General features: G+C 44.8%; 1 long non-coding RNA gene across 3 annotated transcripts; it reads left to right on the top strand.

Annotated features, from left to right (window-relative positions):
- Positions 1-643: 643 nt before the first annotated feature.
- Positions 644-18,863, top strand: LOC120814100 (uncharacterized). 3 transcript variants are annotated; one of them, XR_013467191.1, is made up of 4 exons: positions 644-967; positions 4,715-4,854; positions 12,102-12,324; positions 18,484-18,863. It is a non-coding gene; the product is annotated as an uncharacterized LOC120814100 (long non-coding RNA). The 3 variants fall into 3 exon arrangements; XR_013467189.1 differs by lacking the exon at positions 18,484-18,863 and adding an exon at positions 13,152-13,664 and having other exon boundaries at positions 648-967; XR_013467190.1 differs by lacking the exon at positions 18,484-18,863 and adding an exon at positions 13,155-13,664 and having other exon boundaries at positions 649-967.
- Positions 18,864-20,404: the final 1,541 nt, after the last annotated feature.

The raw sequence follows: 20,404 nt of genomic DNA, 5'->3' as shown, positions 1-20,404 counted from the left end.
CGTGAAATGAGTGATCAATGAGGTCAGTCTCTGTGGTTGTTTGCAGTGCAGCATAATTCACAATTCTGCGCCGGCAGTGTGAACTTGTCCGACACCTGAGGAAAAAAAAATGAATCGTTTCCTTTACTGAGTAACGAAACCAACGTAGCGCAGCCTAAATGTACTGAAGGAATCCGAAACGCATCCCAATCCAAACAGCCGGCCGGACCCACGGCGACAATCTCGGCCCACCGGGCAGCAGGGAAGAGCCACAAAAGCTGCTTCCTGGGGGAGCCGCAGCGCCACTGGCGCCTGCATTAGTGTGATAGAAATCCCGGCTGCTTTGAAAATAATTAGCGCGGGGATCAAGCCGAGCGGGGCAGTCTCCCCCCCCGGCCTGGCGCTGAAGAGGAGACAGGTGCCGCCAGCGGCCTGTAAGCCATCGGAGCTGCGCCCGCTGTGGCACAGAGCGGGGGGAGGGAGGGGGGGGGGGGAATGCCAACGTCGATTAAATAGAAGAAACGGGCTGCCAATGGTCAGGCAGCTCGTTCCCCCTTTTTTGTGCTGCTTCGGCACGTATCTTCGGACCATGGGGGGGCTGCCGGGTGTGGGATTTGCATGGGACTTGGAACAGAAAGCGGCGAGAGAATCCGCCTTTTTAGGGGCGGGATGTTTGTGTCCACCCCTGTGACCCGACCATTGAACTGACCCCCTGGTATGATGAAAGCTTTGTTTGTATTAGGCCAATATCTACAGACAGCGGTGGAGTCCAATGCAAATAGATGATGGAGGGAAGATTGCAGTTAAGAGAAGACTTTCCACATAACACAACATAATCCACAGTACCGGACTCCAGTGGAGATTAGACAGATAGGTCATAAGAAAATAAAAAGAAGGGTTTAGTATGCTGAAAACTGTGTGAGGGGATGTCCGCGTTCCAAAACAGACAATCCGACAAGCTTGCCTGTTTCCTGCAGGAGGAGGCCAGGTGAGAGAATACTTTCACTTTTATCTGCATAGAAATAGGTGCATCTGGTGAGTTCAAATTGAAAAATATTTAATTTAATGACAGCAAAAGGATCATTATGACGCCAATCCAGAATCACAGTTGCAATCACGTTATTGACAAAAATGTAACTATCATAAATATTCAGGGACTGATTCATCTCATCCAATTATTCACATTTTCCTACGACTGACATGTTTTGAAAGAGTCAGAAACCTCAAAAGGGAGCTTAAAGTGACCACGTCTTCCCAGTTTGGTTCCGACTTGTAAATGAGCTTTCCACGTCCGCTCACCCTCATGGAAATTACTTTTTGCCTCAAAGCCCTGGAATATACTGTCAGTCATTGTCCAGACGAACGACAGGGGAACATCATTTTCCACTTTCAATAAGCGTGCGGATCCCTGGCCGCGCTCACCAGGAGCACAGGAAGGGAAAACAGGATATTCCCTCGACGGGGCGAAAGCTGTCGGGTTGGAGCCCCGATCCGACTCTTGGTGATCAGTGTTGGAGAACCAAGGAGATGAGATGTTCCCACGTCATATTTTCTACTTTTCTCTTTCCGTCCCATGTTGGCGGCGTTAACGCGGTTTTGGGGGGGAGACAGATGTCCTTTAACCGGAGAAGCCAGGTTCAAGCCCCGTTTTTGGCCTCACATTCACCCTGCTGCCGAGTCCTTGAGTTTTCTTAGGACTTAACCCTAATAACATTAACATTGGTAAAAAGTTGCTGTTTTTTGTTTCCATTTTATGTTTAATAATTAGGAATCCAAAGTATTTAACACTAACATATTGGCAAATTATCATGGATTGAAATAGCAATAGTATGTAAAGTAGTACTTTTATGTAAATGCTTCAAAAGCGAAAAATACTCAAAACAATATAACAATTTGCATTAGAAGAGTAAGTTCTGATGAATTTCTTCGGAAACAAACATTTCTTTTACTTAATTTTAATGCTTTTTAACCAGTAACGGAGTAGCTTAATTGTGTGGTGTTGCTACCTTATCTTTAATAAAAAGCCCGTCCTCACGGCATGTCCACTGAGGCTTATTGAGACCGTAGTCTCACTTTTGCGACTGGTAGAAAGTTTAATCGGTCCGATAAGTTCCATGTGTAACCAGACCCGGGTTGGCTTTATTTAGCCCGTGGAGGTGACATCAGTCACAGCAACGTGAGACGATATTTCAGTCATGGTGGCAGCGCTCCGAGTCGACTTCTGGCCGGCTGCAGGTAGCTCAACATATCTGAGTTATGGCGAGATGAGCGGGAACAATGGTGACCGATGACGTTTACTTCTGGTTCCACATTTCTTTACCTCGTGCTCCAATGTTTAGTCAGTGACTCCATACTTACGACCGCGAGGTCAGTTCCTATTATAACGCTCAGTTGCTAAGTGTCAAAGCAAAATGATTACTGCCTTGCTTTATGCCAAGAAACCGTCTCCGCAAGACCGTCTGAATAACAGAACAGCAGCACCTGGTATATCATTGCAACATGCGTTTGCCAAACACACTTTTCTCTCATTAGCTGTTGAGGGGTCGTAGTACATTTTGTTTATTGAAATAATGAGTCGGGATGTATTATTTCCTCCTGCAGAGGAAATGTGGACACTTATTAAACACCTCATACTCGGGACGTTTGTTAAACAACGACAAAAAGCCGGAAAGAGGCAGTGAAGAGGGGAACTTGGAGAAGAATAGAGTTGAGCAAGTGCTCCGGTTTTAAAGGAAGTTTCATCCGGAGACGACGCCCTCCGTCCGTCGGAGGCCTCGCCGAAGGTCGTGATGCAGACGTGATAAGGTGACAGAGTGCTCAGGTGCTTGTGGTGCACAGCAACCTTCCTTCAACCGGGCCGAGCCAGGACGCCGACCGCCGAGGGAGACAGATGTGCTCGTTAAGAAAAAAAGATTTATTGATTTATTTCAAATTAATGCCAATGTCCACATTTGATTCAGTGTGTGTGTGCACCGCTAGACTAAATAGTCATGGGAAAATCCGAGCTTTATACAAATAATTAGCAGCGGGGATAAAATCAGAAACATTTTGAGCAGACATCCATTTCCACTTCAAAAACAAATACCTCGGTGATTGGTTTTTCCCAATTGGTCAGCGACCACAATTTGTCCGGATAAATCTTATGACTGAGATACTTCCTTTCAAAATAGTGTTTAAAGAACCACGGAAATACAAAAATCAGCCTCTTTTTTTTTAAATTAAGGGGTAAGCTCGTTTACAATCCACATTACGGAGATTCTTGATCAATTTGTAGCTTATTTTGTATCAACGCAACCACAAATGTTTAATTTATTTTCGGTTGCAATAAAGGGCTCCAGGCTTAGCGTAATGATTGAACATTGTATGTACTGGAAGTGTTCCACCCTTTTTATATTGCGGGATATCTGCAGTAGCAGTCTTTCACTGGTTCCCCTCGGTGAAATTAAGAGTAGGAAAGAGGATGGTCGTTAACTTTGTGCACGCTCTGACATCAGCCACTGACCGAGGCTGTCAAACGGACATCAAAACATGCACTTAGGCAAACTGCACACTCCCTTTTCCCACATCCCATCCCAGAGCCCTTTATGTTGTCCACACAATGGAAATCCAAACACACAAGAAAGATTTTTTCAATCAAATGTGAAATCCATACAGGAAAAAACGAAAAATATGCGGTATGAGATTCAGCGCGCTCCCAAAGAAAACAACACTCTGTGAAGTGCTCGCGCCGCCAGCCCGACAGCGTCCTGCCTTTCAATTATGCTGCCAGTAGTATATCAACTTGAGAAATACTGAAGGATGTGACCTCTTGATCTGAGCTGAACCCAAATCTACCCCGGAATCGGGGTCGGTCTGGGCGGACGGACAGAGCCGTAGAGTTACGTGAGGTCATCATAGCCGCACTCAGTCGCTGCAGTCCAACGAACAAACAAAAAAACATTTTATTTTTCTTTTTTTTAAACATCTCTTTTAGAAAATCTGACGCAAACTCCGCTGCGGTGAACGAGATGTCGGGAAGGCCACCCGTAATTATATTCAATCACAGGGTGGGTCAGTGTTTGGATTAGCTCCACTTGTATCAGTTTGTAGATAATATGGACTTATGTGGCATCTAATTTTCTGCAACAAATCTGCTAAACCCCAAAGAATCAGCCGGTATTTTACAAATAACTATAATATAGCCTCGATAAAATGCACTCACGTACTTTTATCCTGTGTGTTTAACATCATTTCCACTTTTTCCTCGTGTTTTTCTTTTTAACGTTTCATGTAAACATTTGACGGCAGATAGCATCGACAGTCCCAGCGGGCCGGGGACCGGCTGTGGGAAAGTATATAGAAGTGGCACTGAAATGATGATCACTCTTCAGATGGGACTAATTGTTGCTGTCTGAACACCTCCCGGTCTCACAGACACTGTCGTCTGCAAAGCGTGGCGATGACGACGACCTGCTGGGTTTTGCGTCGCCGCCGCTCAGCCCCGCGCGCGTCACGCGGCCGCTTGGCTCCGGAGGAGAACGAACCGCGTCGGGACCGTCACGGAGTCAGTGACTGTGCACATTTTGAAAGCCGCAGGGACATAAGAGACGAATAAATGAGAGAAATTCACTTTTCACCTTTTTTTTTTTGGGGCCAATATTGCAGACAAATGAACTGTATGTTTATCCTGCAAATCTTCCTCGTCCGCAGCCAAGATCCAAGCGTTTTGTAAATAAGCAAATCTTACTTTTTCCAGATGTCAGAACAAGCAGCAACCTAGCGGAGAAGACGGAGGGGCCGAAAACTTGAAGTTCATCCAATGGCCACCATCCGCACGGAGCTACGTGTTAAAAGGACCAACTTCACGGCCTACAAAGCAGGACAAATGCAGCGGTGGTCATAATGTTACTTCACTACGTTATTTACAGCCGTTACGATACGCTATGACACCCACCCGATGTGAAACACATGTAAACACTCCGGTGACTTTGCTGCATTAAAATGATTCATCCTTTGGGGACGGTGCAGCATGTCTGCGAACGCTGCATCGCCGATGATCCAAACGTTATCGAGAGGCCACATCAGCTCAGGTGAAGTGCGACCGGGCCTCAGCAGCTGATAGAGCTACAGATACACGCACCTCTGCTTTCAACTTTATTGTTTGGTATTCACCAGTGTTCAATAGGTTGCAGATGCTGAACACCATTACAACACAGGAAATTGTGTTGATAATAAAGACGATGGTTTTGGCATGTGGCCACACTTCCGTGCTCGACAGCGTGGAGCGAAGCAAAGGGCCCGATCCCCTTAGGAACAATATACATGTCATCACATTTTAAGGCATCTCATTTTCAAGGCCTGGCCCTTTTATGTTTGTCGAGGTGTTCAGAGGTCCCTCTTGTAAATTTGATTGGCACGGCAATATAATTGAAAAGAACCTATTGGCAGTGGCACCTGTGACAAATTGTAAATCAGCTGAGTTCTTCTCCTCGGGCCGAACGTGTAAAACCTTGTGAATGAGTCACAGAACTACACCACGGATCTGCCAAACACATTTACGCGCTGGGCCGGCTCGCCAAATACAACACGGGGATCCACGAAACGTGCAAGTGAAGCGTGCACATCCGTGTGAAAGCCCCGAAGAGATTCTCCTCAGTTTTACTCCAAAAGATTAACGCAACCGCTTCTTCTGAAATCGAAAAATGTACAATGTTTGTGGTGCAAGAGGATTGGAGACAATAGGTTGAACCAGTTGATCCTTTATTTTTATTTCCCTCCTGTTTATTTCCCTTTTTCAAGCAATGGGACTATAATAGAATGAGGTTGTTGTTTGGTTCACTGCTGTTTCTTGTTATGAAATTCCACAATTTCGAGTCAAATTGTACCTGTGTTTCATATAGAATTTTCGCCCCTGTAAGTGATAAACCTGAAAAGTAAAGATAGGAATTCATGATGAAAGCCACATGCACCTTTCAGTGGTGGGAATCTTCACTGTGGTAAAGATACGATCCCTCTCAACAATTTGAATATAAATCGTCCATGCGTCTTGATGAATTAAATCCTCCATTTAATATATTACTGCACAGGTAAACTCGTTTGTGACCCACCTCAGAACACAGCTTTTGCAAAAAGAAATGAATCCGATGGCAGTGCGTTAGAAGAATGCTGCAATCGTCAAAAATAGGCTTTTCAAATAACAGTTCCACAGCACATTTGCATTTGAAGCTGCACGTATAAGCCAAGCACTTTCACTCTTACTTGGTTTAAACTCTTTATCTCCTGTCCAACCAAAACCACGGTTGAATTTCAGCCTTCGTGCATGTTTTCTCAGGCCAACATTGTTGGAACAGAGCAGCTACTTTTGGTAGCGAGAGCAACGAGTTGTGCTGTTGTGCGTCTTTTAAGTGAGAACCAACTGAGAGGAGAGGAAGATTAGAAAGAAATAGCGGTACTTTGAATAACAGAGAGGCAGCGAGGGCTCATTATCTCATAAAACGAATCCACTCCTTTAAACGGAAACTTGTGGGTAAGATGTCTGTATGTCCTATATGCCAAGATACATGGTGGATGAGACACGGACCTATCCGGCGGGCGGGGCGGCCACTTTCTCTACCAAAAAAACAACAAAAAAACCCTGTTGTGATTTAAGAACGTGGCCTCAGACTTGGCACCAACATGGTGGACAGTCACGGAGCCGAATGTGGGCAATAAACAACAAGTCACGCAAATGTACACTTCACATGCAACACAGTTGGTGATTCACTTAAGCGTCTGGCTGAAATTTTATTCTCTTTGGCCTCAGTCGCACATGCCATCATTTCTTTCTCTCTCTTTCTTAGACAAACACACGAGCGAAGCCGAATGCAGGTTATCAACGTAGCACTCACAAATTACACCATGCGGGGAGAATCTAAGTAAACGGCTCTCGCTGCCAACTTCATTTGAGACAATGGAAAGCTTTTGGTCCCCCCTCCCTTTTGAGCAGTCAGAACACTGCTCCCTGCTGACGTCAGAGCCGCTCCCCTATTAAAACAATATACCAAAGGCCATTAACGGCGGGGGGAATTATTACTGGGCCGCGTTCGTGTCTCACAAGGGTTATGTCGACTTCCCGCACTGTGAGAATCTGAGCAGACCGCTCAGACCACCGGCGCCCTGCAGGACACGCGCGTCATCGTCGGAATCTGCATGCTTCCCCTTAATTGCCTTTCTTCTTCTCTTTGCTTGTGCCAACCTGCTGGGAACGGTGGGGCTCGACTGAGATAACGCCATCTATACACGGGACATCGCTTATCAGACACTTTTCCAACCTTTTGATAAGAATGACAAATATTTGTAAGTTCCTGGTTACATTTTTTTGTCTTTTACAAATGGCAGTTAATGAACTAATTGGAGTTTGGTCCTGGATATTCCCGTGCGTGCAAATGCATGCCTTTCTTTATAGATAACAATAACAACAACCATCATTTCTGGGATGGACGGGTGGCCAAGATACCTTTGGACATAAATGAACAAAGACTATATACTATTTGTAGTAAATGGGCTCAATCATGCACATCTGTCTTTTCACCTAATTTAAATGATTCATTAGTTCTGAATTGCATTCAAATCTACCAACATCTTTGGGTTGCAGGTGAGGTGATTCACACGGTTTTTATCATCAACTTCTCACATTACAAAACGAAGTGAATTAGCTATGGAACTATTCTGGCTGCGTAGCAGAATAGCTTGAGAGATTCATGTGGTGTTTGTGATGAGGTTAGCAGCCTCGCGGCCTCCCCGGGTTCAAAGAATCATTCGGGAAACAAAGGAAGATGGAGAACGACCTGACCCGGCTCAGGGGTGTGAAATCACTCCCGGGTCACACGTGTTTCAGTTCATCCTCTTCACCTTGAGGTTTTGAGACGATGGAGCGGATTGCACGCCACGGTGCTGAAGGCCACCTCGCTGCTCCAGATGCAGTCTTTCATCTTTCTTTTTTTTTTTCTTTCCGAAGCCCAGTTGCGGTAACGATGCCTCTCCAAACAGACAGAAGAGCCTGCGTACCATCACTGCACGGATCTGCTGCGGGACGGGACACGCATGCGGTTTATTGCTCTGAATCTGGAAAGTATTGCGTGGAAATATTCTCTGCTGGTCATGGGGTGAAAACCTTTCACGCTATTATTGACAACTTCTCCTCGGCGAGCCAAGTGACTCCTCCGGCTTTTCGCGGTCAGGCACATGTTGCGCGTGTTGCAAAATAATAATTGTCCACTCCATCACATCGGCGGGATGGCGAAACACTCGAGGAGCTGAGTTGACAGTAGACAGTCCAGCGGCCCCATCGAGATCAAATGAGTGCCATTACGCACCGAATCAACTAAAGTTTTTGGTGATAAGAGAAGCACAGTGAGGCTCTCCAGAGCAGCTCTGCTGTCCCGGCACAGATAAAAAGCTTCCTCTTCTGAAAGGTCCCACTCCTCATTTGGATAAGCGGCATAATAAGCAAAACACTTTCGTAACTATTCCCTCATTAATGTGTGAAGCGGGGCCTTCTTGTTTGCACCCCGAGTCAATTTGGAGAAGGTCCATGTTCTGTTGAACCTTTGAAGAGTTGAAGCCGCATTGTTCAATAGGAAAAGGGTTTAGAAAGATGTCAGTCACTTCCAATTATTTCGGCGTTGACATGAATAACATAAAACAGGAATTCTGTAAGTGGAAAGGAAAAAATAAAAAGCCCGGATTTGCGTTCGTCCAAATGTTTCATGTTCAAATTGCAAAGAAGCGAACCAGCTGCAGAATCACATTTTTTGAATAAGACAATCCTTTTGAATTCACATTTACATAACTTTCAAGCCTGACAACAGACGGGACAAAACATCAAGACTTAATTTATTTCAAGAGCACATGGCAAAGGAATGTCTTGAAATGCTGAAAAGATGTCCAAATATAGAGGCTGGTGCATTTCACTCGGCTCCTTGAAGTGAAATTGAAAACATTACACGGATAAAGCGTTTTAAGACAAGTTAAATAACTGTGTTTTATGTTTGGATGTGATCATATGCTTATTTCATTAACTTCACAAAAAGTACTTCATCATCATTATTCCTAAAATCAAAAACATTTATGATGTTTAATTTAGTTAAGATTAGATTTTTCCATCATGCTGATATTATATTAAAAGTACCCAACAAAAGTTCCCCTGCTGTTTTCAATTACACACTAAAGTTAGCAGACACATTTTAATATAAACCAACACATGTCTGTACTGAAATATGTGCTCTAGCACTAGTTATATTAAAAAGGATGGAATGATTTAATAGAGCTGTAAACATTTTGAATTCATGCCAATGAGACATTTTAGTTTATGTTTTGTAAGGAAAAAAAAGAACGAGGTAAAAAAATGATAAAAAAATAAATATTATGTTTATGTAATTGTGAAAGTTCACCTTTCACTTCAAAATGACTGACATGATCGAACAATAACCCAATAACTGTATTGCTGATTTCAGATTTAGTTTTTCAAAGAGACAACAAAGTTAATGCCACAAAAATATTCTTATGTTGAGAAAATAAAGCAAAAACAACGTTTATGTTTTTAGTTGACTAATTTGTAAGATATTTTCAGTAAACCATTTCGTACATTTTGTTCCCCTTTCAAGTTCCAGACTGCCTCTTTTATTTTCAGTGTACTTATTTGTTCCGGCGATGTGCGATGTGAAATGTAGCATCTCATATACATTGAATTCAAATGGATTATTCTTATTCCTTTTTTTCTTTATTCCATTTTGCTTTTAATCTGCATTGACCCTGGTGCACAGCCTATAAACCAGTCACAACACAGTTTGGGAAAAAGACATAGATTTACCAGTAACAGATGGACTTTACGGAAATGATGGTCTCAAACCGAGTCCACCCGTGACTGTGAAAACAAAATGAAACCTGAGTGGTATTCATCAATCATAATAAGGAATATCTGCGTCGTACTTTACCTCTATGGGGGATTTTCTCTTTCGCTCAGGACGGATGAGAAAACCCCCAAAGTGTCATAATAGATTCATAATAGATAATTGGTTTCACAGTGAATAGTTAGAAGAATTGGTGTTCGGGGGCTATTTTTGGTGGAAACATTGCAAAACCTGTTAACTGCTCAATGCACTGCCCCAGCATGCAGAGAGGATGCAAACAAAGATAAAATATGGGGAAATATTGGTTCTTTTTTATTTAAATTGTCCCACATATTTCATCCCACAGTTTTCTTCACAGCCCATCAATCGTTGCGATAGAGTTGCGGCTAAGATGTCGCGTGACTTTGGGAGCGTGGAGTACAACTTGTCATTGGATGTGCTGTCATTTAGGTGTTGTCTTCCTTCTTCTGGATTCATGGTTTTCTTTCTGGAGTCAGCCGGGCTGAGGAGTTTGTCACGCAGCTCCCGCTTTCTTTCCTCAGCTCAGGCGAGGCGAGCGTCCGCCGCCATTGTCATGTCCTCAGCCTGTGGCTCCCTGCATTGTTGGACAGGAAGATGAATGCGAGTGCTATGGGCAGCGTCATTATTAATGAAAAGTGACATCATCGCGTGGTCTGCTTAACAGCAATCAGGCCTCTCTCTCTGTGCAACACACAATGCAATCCAGATGTCCATTTGATTAAAGGCTTAAACTAGATTGGAAGAGTGGGAAGAGGGGGGGGCGGCGCAGGTCAACCTCTCTGTTCTGAAAGAAAGAGTTTTATACATTTTTCTTAAAACAAAAACACATGGGACGCAGACCCCACCCCCACCGACCTTCGGCTACCCGATTCCACTGTGATGGTCGTCACCTGGTTTGGAGCAGCGGCACTCGATAATCTGCACGGAAATTCCTCTCTAATTGGACCTGCTACTTATTGTGAGACATTGCATATTTCTCACTCCTAATATTTGTGGGAAATTTACCACACTGACGTTTTCACACTGCTGGAGGCTAATTGATCCTCCCCAAGTCCCGCCCCCTTTACTTACTGTTGTAAGGGCAGACAAGCGTGACAAAATTAATTGGAGCAATGCAAGCTGTGTGGTTCCGTTTAGCTGACATTTTTCTGGGCGTCCAACAGCAAGAACTTGGACCTTTCCCGTTGCGATGTTGGATGTTGTTTATATACTAAAAAAAGGCACAAAAAGCAGCTCCAGGACGGCGAGTAGCCTTACGGAGATATTAACGTTAGCCTGCTGTTACGTTAGCATGCTATTACGTTAGCATGCCGTTTTCTTGGCAAACAAGTATTCATGTCAGCTGAATGACAAGCTACAAGCCTAGCTGCCTTTTTCCAAATCGCATTCCCAAGTAGTTATATAATCCTCTAACTCCGGTCCTGAAAAACAGCTATTGCATTGGGTTGTCAACTCAGGTTTGTTGTTTCCGTAACACTAACGAGACGATATGAGCCGACTTCAGCCGCTATTTTATTTGAAAAACAATCAAATGTACTGTCGCAACAAATTGCGTCTCAGACCGCAGCGGTACGAGCGGAAAAATGAGACATGATTTTAATCAACCTCATTTTCTCCCAAAACAACATTTCAGCAGATTGTCCACAAAATTAGGCAAAGAGGCCTTGAAAGCCTCACAGCGACAGATGCAGTCATTTGGCTGAGCGGCCGGGGACTCGCCTCCTGCCTAGCAAAGATTTAGGTAAACTCCCAAAAACATAAAACACACCTGTCAAAGGCCAGAATGAATTAACTCTCCCTCATTTTTCCCCTTCTCTCCCCAACCAGCATTTGACCTACGCTGGCCACAAGAAGATGCGGGCGGTTTGGACCGACTGCAACCTGAACTGCCACATAAAATGACTCACCTGACGCTGACTGGGCGTCACATTTTCCCCCACCCAATTTTTTATGAGAGCAAAGCCAATGTTGAAACTGAAGCATAAACCCACCCAGCGCTCTCTGGCCCACTTGTTTTCTTTAGCGTAAATGTTGCTGATGCAGAATGGATGGAGGGATGAAAAGTGAGAATCAGTGACTCACTTTATTTGGTCTGTTCACATTCTGGCGGGCGTGATGTGTATATCACGTTCCCATGGTAGCTCTGAGGGTATCCCGAATTTTGTTTCCCACCATGTTTCCATGTACGGAATAGAGATGCACAGTATTTAGTGTTTTCTTTTGACTTCGCAGGTACCAGACAGACGTGCGGTGCCTCGGGGGAAACTCCCCTCCTCTGTGGGCCGAATGCTGCGCAGGGGAAACCATCACTCACTGTCCATGCCTCCGTCAGGATGGTGACGATGCTGTCTGTTGGTGTAAGCTTGACGGATGCCTCACATGCAGGCGGAGGTCGCCCCGAGAGGGTGGAGGGCCACGAGACACCTTCGGCCACTTTCACAGAGAAAGGATGGAGGTAAAGGATTACCTCCGTCAATGTTTGTATTTGTGTCTTTGTTTCACTGATTTAAACATTTTTGAATTTTTGAATAATTGTACACTTTATTGTTACTATCCAAATCTTCTTTTTAATCTTTATCAATGAAGATGAGTCAAACTGACACTTTGAGAACACAGATTTGAAGTATAAGACTCTGATCTAAATTAAAACAAACATCTTGATCTATTCATTTTATATTTTGCATATTAAATAGCATGTCTAGGCCAGGGAGAGGATAGCACATTTTCTTGAACAGCATAGGGTTGAAACAATTTAGTATTTTTTTTTAATCCAGAATTTTCTTTTGGCTTAGAAAGGCGAGTGTGTTTTTTTTGTCCATCCACCTGCCGTCTCGCCTACCGCAGCGCGCTACGTCACCATCTCCGGGAGACGCACACACAGGTGTATGCGTTGTACGTGAAGCAACTGTCAAGCAGTCACGACCTTTTCTTTTCATGTGTTTCTGTGAGATACGGCCAACTTAACCAATCCCTGAATGGGGGAGAACACAAATATTTAACATTTTAAATGATTGTAAATTTAGCATGGTAAATATTTGTACTGCTACAGCGATTCTGAAAGGACTGCATCATTAAAAGCAGCAGAACACAACAAATATATTTATCTCTATGTAGAAATCTTAAATATACCTTATCAGGGGAGACTTCTGCTTTCTAAACACAGCCAAATCTCTCTTTCCTCTCCGGGTCCCGCAAGAGACACGCAAAGCAGCCCTGTGGTCTCAGGATGTCCGAACGCTGTTTGAAGTTTATCTAACTACCATATGTATTTGTTTTTCCCAGCAGAGTAAATGATGATTCTATCTGTCCACTTATCATCCGGCCCCCCCACCACCGTGCACATGTTATTTATTATGAAATGACACCTCGCTGTCCGGAGAGCCTGCTGCAGTGGGCGTGATTCATAGAGGCGGACCATGGGACACAGGAAGACCATTAAAAACCCTATCAACATCATGTCACAGTTGGTGGAAAACGAGGGGGGGGAACTGGACAGCCAGCGAGATGTTTTATGGTCAAGCCTGTTTTACAAACGGGGAGTACAGGTCAAGAAACCGTGATCCAGCCAGGATCCCAATTGTGTCATGATTGTCTTCCAGCGGAATAATCTGAGCATGGTGGAAACAGTTGGACATTTTGGTGTGGTTTCTTTTCCGGATGAGAGTTAGAGGGAAATATCTATATAACTCTCATGTGTGAATGGAAAAAAATGGAGGCTAATGTAGAGTTGACATATCCTAGTTTGTGATGTACAAATGCAAATATAATCCGATATAAAGGAATACTCAAAACTTAGTTCACACAGCGGTTTCATTGTTTGAGAATGACATTTTTGCTGACTGATGGTAAAAGAATCCTTCTGTTAGCTTTTCTAAAGCTCCCTAATAAACATGTTAGCGTACCAGTCTTTATGCTAAGCTAGGCTAAGATGCCTTTTGCTATTTGAGGCTGCTTCATAATTGTCATACAAACATGAGAGCGGTATCAATCTTTTTTCTTAACTGTTAACAAAAAAAAAAAAGTAAAACCATTGCTGTACCAGTTTTGGATGCACATCCACATGGATGTATTAGAATATGGCATTATCAATATGGCTTTACTGAAACTATTACAGTAACTCATGCTTGGCAAATACACAGAAAACCGTCTGGCAGATGCAGGTGCCTGAGCTCAAATGGCATCAGTGTGAGAAAAAAAAGAATTCAGCATCCAATGTTTATGAAACTAAATCCTTAAGAGCCCAGAAATATCAGCTCAGTGATAAATTTCCTTTTTGGATTGTTTCAATCTTTGAATGCACTTAGATACACATTCTGGCTGCTTTGAAGACGGAAGGTGGACATATGGCTTTCCCTTTCCTCCCTTCAATTTACTGATACATACCAGGTGTTATACTGTCACCCTTTAAGATAAAGATTTCATTCCTGCAAGAAAAGAAGAAAAAAAAACACACGTACATATTGGTTTGCTAAACTTAAAGAGGATGATTTTTCCAAAGTATATTGTGCTATCTATCCTCTGGCAGAAATGAATTCTAATTTCTTGGTCTAAAAGGCAAAGAGGTCTGTTGCATCCCATGTGGCCCTCAGATGTTTCTGTTATTACCACCGTGCTAAGACAATTTATTACGGCAGAGTTTTGGGATACAAAGAGAAGGAAAGATGCATGAATATTCTCCTCAGGCAAGCCACAAGGGCCAACAGTTCAACGGACAAAATGAACAAAAGCGGCCACATGAAGGAACTCGGTGCACAGATTCAGAACAGATAAGAGGGAAGGAATGAGGGGCTTTGTTCTTCGCCTGTCAGGTTGTGCTGATGGGCGTCTCCTTTAAAAGTCAATGGGTGATCGATATCACACTTCACAGAAAAATGCATGGAAAATGGAGAGGGAAGTTCTGGTGTGAATTTACCCCAGTGATACACTTAAAGCGCTCATACCAGTTTGGTATGGAGGGGGGAAAAAAAAGGTTAAACTTCTCAGCTAGTTTCAAGTCCCTGTAGATCACAGGATGTTTGACAGGAAGCTGCATAACTTCTTCAAATGAGGTAATGATCATGTTTACCAGTACAGAAAGGTGCCAGAAGAGGCCCTTGTCACATTAATTAGCGCAAGTAACGCAAAGCACCAACCCCAGTATGATTCATTCCCAGAAATTAATAACAATGGCCCGTCCTCATCAGACGCAGATGAATCACTCCCTCGCCTCGGAGCACAAGTCCTATTTTATTTTGCTGTGATTTAGTGAACCCGAATGATCCAGAACCAGATGTTGCAAATCCATACCAGCAGCTCACTGACTTTCTGTCAGCCCATGTCGGAGTGTAAATCCACCAAAAAATGTCTCTTAAAGCTGCTGCATGGAGAATTATAGCAACATTAATAGCCCTGCCCCATCAGGGCGACTGTAAGAACAAAGCCCTGCAGATGTCAACACTCCTGTGAAGTCTGTGTCACTCTTTTTTCATGAATCACGTTTAAAGATTTAATCAGATTAAGCATGTACAATACGAGCTTACCCAATGTGTGGTCTCCTGCCCGTAAACCACCACCCAAATCCTATTATTACCCATTTTAATTACAGGATAATACCTGTGGGATATCATTTCATTATTGTTATATTATTAATGCACAACTGATTGACACCTGCATGGAGCGCTTCGCTTTTAAGATGCCGTTTCACTTCTGAGGAGAGACACACACGCGAAAAAAAAGAGGTTGCTACTGTTAATACAGTACATGTGTCTTTAAACGGGGAATAGGCGCTACCACGGCGTCCCACACATTCCGCACAGGCTTTGGCGGTCTGATGTCAGCCGGCAGGCAGAGTGGACGAGCTTATATAGGAAGATAACAACTGTTTCCTTCTACTTCCCGTCATGTGATTAAGCCCGCCGCTGTCTGATTCTGTCGCTCAACGTGGAGTGTCGTTTCAAATGCATTACCCTGATCCGTAAAAACACCGCCGCTGTAAATTCCCCCCCCCCCCCCCCCCCCCCCCCCCTCTAAGGTCTTAATAGGCTTGACTCCTGTTATTTCGTCTACCGTGCTCGGAGCACTAAATCAAACTGTTTCTAATTAGAGGGAAGTGAGTGCGGGGAGAGGCAGGGAGGTCTGAGGAAACTCAGCCACCGAAGGTGTGAAAGATGAGGACAGATGTTGTGTTGTCTCTGCTGGTGAGGTCACTTTGATGGCTTTGACCTCACCAGTGCGAGTCAGCAGGTCTCTCGCAGCCAACAGGTCATAAATAAATGCCTGGGATCGTGAGGCAGACATTACCAACAGAGAGGTGCATGACCTAATGATCTGGCGGGCTGTGGACGGCGTAGCGTGTTGTTTTGGTGCGCCCGTACTATCATTCATTAAAAAAGCAAAATAGAGTGAGTGTCTGAAGGGGAGACCGATCGAGGGTTATTTCTTCTGAATGAAATGTTTGAAACAATATACCACAATGAAGGCAAATCCTAGTCGAGTTTGGAGAAGATTAGCACTTGAGCGGTCGCGTCGAAAGAGGTTTTCTTTCCTTTTTGCTTTTCACAGGTGTTGTGTCAAGAAGATGTCCTTGACCTAAACCTGCGCAATGAAAATACAAATTGGCTAAGTGAGCACTTAAGACTCATTAAAGAAAATAGTGCTGGTCTGACCATGACCCGTTTGCCTGCTCGACGGAATACCGCGAGTCCTGAAGCAAGACGCAGGGACACGCTGCCCACCGTTGGCAGGAATGCATGTTTACAATACGGTCACCGTCACACCACACATCCATCACCCATCCCCGGAGGAGTTTGGGGGTCTACCCAGGGCGAGCTTTACGCTCTTCAGAGTAGAAAAGGTTTTCGGGGACCACACGGGTCTGATGGCGTTGGCAACCGCTCTCAAGATCTCCCCTGTTGTTTTGCAAAAAAAAAAAAAAAACGACCGTATCGGACGGTGATCACGTCCCCAAACAGGCCAAGCAATTCCAGTTGTGAAGCCGCATGGAGGATTTATTAGATCCAGATGGGCTGTGCTCCCTTACAAGCTCGGGCCGAGTCGAAAAACACTGGGCTGGCTTCTCCCATGCAGGCCTGCTCTGGGGGAACGGGGAGAGAGCGGCTGGTCCACCCATTTCCTTTCCTTGCCCTTCCCAGGCATGTCAGAGAGGAGCCAAGCCAAAAAAAATCAGACCTGCAGTGGCTTTTGGACAGGCTCGAACTCGAAACAGTGTGGTAATTACGGATGGCAAGAGGGAAGGTGTGCGGTAGAGAGGGGGGGGGGGGGCTGCCAGGCGGAATCATCCCCTGCCAACGGCTTTAAAAGAGCCACAAAGGAACTAAAAGAAAAACAAACAAACCGATCGCCCCAAAGCCAGAGGCCTCCTTTTCTCTCCGACATACCCTCCACTGTCACAGCGGCGCTAGCCGAGGTTCTCGATGCTCTTTGATGACGAACAGCGACGTGACATAAGACCCATTAGGCCCAGTGGGCCGCGATCAGAGAGAGCCAGTAGTGTCGATGCGGCCCAGGAGGCCGTGGTCCTATCTGGAATAAGTTGTCCCTTAAGTTGTCCCTTGTCCCTTATGAAAGCACTTCAATTATTGCCAGCGGCAATTTACACTTTGTCCTTACAACTCGTTTACTTCTCTCCGGCCACCTGTTTCTCATTGGCCATTGGTACTTCTGGTATCCGTCCACGCGCGGAAGCAGCCGGCGCGCTCGAATGGCGTAAATGGTCTTCCCTGTGAGTGACCAAAATAAATCATCCCTATCTTCATACAGATCATGTACTTTTTTACCAATCTATCAATGTTATAACTCAACAGGCGTAATGTGGGTTATAACGAGTTATCCAAACTGTGGACGGCCATAAAAGACAGAAATGGTTCATTAAATACAGAGCACATCCACTTTCAGATGTGTTCTGGGCATAAGTGTAGTTTCTGTGTATACAAATATAAAATGTTAATTTGGGTTGAATGACCCGGTCGCTCCATTTGGACCCGGCTATCGCACACCGAGGCTCCGCTCGCCCGCTCTGCAACGTGCTCTTCTGGACTCGTCGAATCACAAACAGTCTGAGGGTGTTGCAGAAGACAAATCAGCAGAATGGTTCAAACACTCCGATGTCGGTTTGGGAAGCATTGTCAAACTCTATTTGCTTGTTGAGCCCGTTGCTTATGACCAGCAACGGCACAAAGATATTTCCAAAAGGGTGGAGGAACTTTTAAACATGGGTTGATTTCCTGAGGAGAAGCATAAAAGAGGAGCACAGTCCAGGTTCTGGCGCTTGCTCTTGTTTGTAGTAAAGCAGTGGAATAATATAACATTTTGTTTTGGGTGGCCTCGCATATCCCCAAAAGAAAACACAAACAGCAGCTCTTTAGGGAATGCCCAAACATAATTCCATGCTCGAGGAGAGTTTTTTTTTCTGTGCAGCTGGCGTACATTTGCCATGACAAGTACGTGTCTCAGAAGGAACATCGGTCTGAAGGGGGGGGTTGATTTACACCACCAGTGACTCAAAATGAGAGGAGCTGTTGTTGCTCGACGCAGATCGAGGAAACAGGTAAGCACCAAGGCCAAAACGCAGAAAAACAACTTGTTTCAGAGCTGTGTTTTTTTTTTTTACGTCAAGGACGGAGGCGCGCGTGCAGAGCAGAGCGGAGGTCTGGGATGAGAAAGGACGGACGGAATGGGCAATGAAACCACGTGAGACCTCGGAAGAAGAAAATGTATCATCATTACTTTGTCAAACGTTTTTTGAAGTACCGGTTTGCCAGGATTGATGTTTCTAGGTAAGGGCTTGTTGGTTCTATAAGGCTCAGGTGAGCTCAAGCGGGTAGGATTTACACGCGCTTTAAATCCACTCTGGTGTGCTGCATTGCAACTCCAAGGAACCGCCAGCAACCTAATAGGCTGTAAAAGGAACCCATTAGGGGGGTATTTGCCTGTGAAGAACTGCAATCAACTAGTGCAGGTGTCGAGTCAATAAATTACATTCACACAAATAACAAATGCTCAGTTTCTGGTTTAATTCAAGGCCTCCAGCCGAAAGGAATAACATAACATTTTGGGAACTGTGCTCATTCTGAGAATATCTACGGTATCAATCTTACTATAGGAAAAAAGCACTGACCTCCAATTATGAGCAACTGTTCTGTAGGTAAAGTGTGGAGCACAAAAAGCACAGAAAATTAAACACAATTAGCGAAATGAATGAGCAAATTATGAAGGATTGCGGAACGTAAATATTGACTTAATGGCATTGTTTTAAGCATCTAGCGTCAATCTAGGTCACGCATGGTTGAGAACGAGATGTGCTTTGCTGGTAGCATTTTCTAAAAAGACATACAAATAACTTGTATCCCCTCTAATGGCTGCCGCGGCGTCCTTACTCTCTCCTGAAGGCTGGCGCGAGGCTCTCCTGTCAAAGCAACGGCGAGCCTCTTGATGTGGTTTGTCGTTTCCTCTGAGCTGGCGTTGCTGCAGCATGGGGGTTTGAGTAGTGTGGGAAAAAGCAGTGTGAAAGGGAAGAGAGGAAGTGTGTATTTATCTCTGTTGGTGGGGCATGATTGCCACTTTGATCTGTCTCCAGACCAGCTCTCGGACCGCCTCGCGGGCAGCAGAAGCCCATAAGGTCACCGTGTCGGCCACAACAGGAAGATGCTTCGGGCCGCACCTGTGTGAAAGCATCCAGGGGAACGGCAGCTTCGAGACCTTTGTTCAAAGGAATCAAAGCGTCTTAAATGAGAGATTTACAGTAGAGGATGTGATTTTTCATGGGGTTCGGTCTCTTTCGCAGCTGTCCATCTTCAATCCGTCTCCAGATCTCAGTCACCGAGCAAACAATCCTTCATTTGCTGCTCTCACTCAATCAGCCAGGGGTGACTGACTCTATTGCACATTCGCCATCGTCTGGAAATGTATGGTACAGCCAAAGCTGCATGTCAACACCTCCCCCAGCGTACAGGATGAGATAATACAGTTGTGTGTTCACATCGTGTCTTCAATCTGTAGGCGACACACACTGACGTCTGCATTCGAAGAGGTTTTTCCCAAATGGGGGTCGCTCTGCCAGGAAGTGCGTTTCCCCGTGTTCGATCGCAACCGATGCTCGGTAAACCGTCTCCGTCTCGGGATTTCCAGCCGCGGGTACTTCCAGACCGTCTCCGCCTCCGTCTGTGCGCACACGGAAGGAAGTCGGTCAGCGAAAGGGGAAGTGGCACATGGCAGTGAATGCTGGGCTGGGAGCAGATTAGCTGCTCCTGTGTCTATCTGGTGCTGACAGTTCACACAGGCCTTTTTTTCCACTGCTCCTGGGCGTATCAACACACCGCTTCCCTTCTCAGAGGGCTCTATCTCCAGGCCTCAGGGCTGAAAATGTGGAGGCAAACTGTAGATCAGGCTCCAAACGATCTTTTTATAATCTCTGTTATCTGAATGTTTTAGTGTTTTCAGTTTCATCCAACAGTGAACTTCTCAGATCATCTAAATGGAGATTGGACGTAATCCAAAGTGCATATGTGAGATGGATTTTTTTAAAGGCCAGAAAACCC

This window comes from Gasterosteus aculeatus, chromosome 3, assembly GCF_964276395.1.
Source record: "Gasterosteus aculeatus chromosome 3, fGasAcu3.hap1.1, whole genome shotgun sequence".
NCBI classification, from domain to species: Eukaryota; Metazoa; Chordata; class Actinopteri; order Perciformes; family Gasterosteidae; genus Gasterosteus; species Gasterosteus aculeatus.
This window is presented reverse-complemented; position numbering and strand designations above follow the sequence as displayed.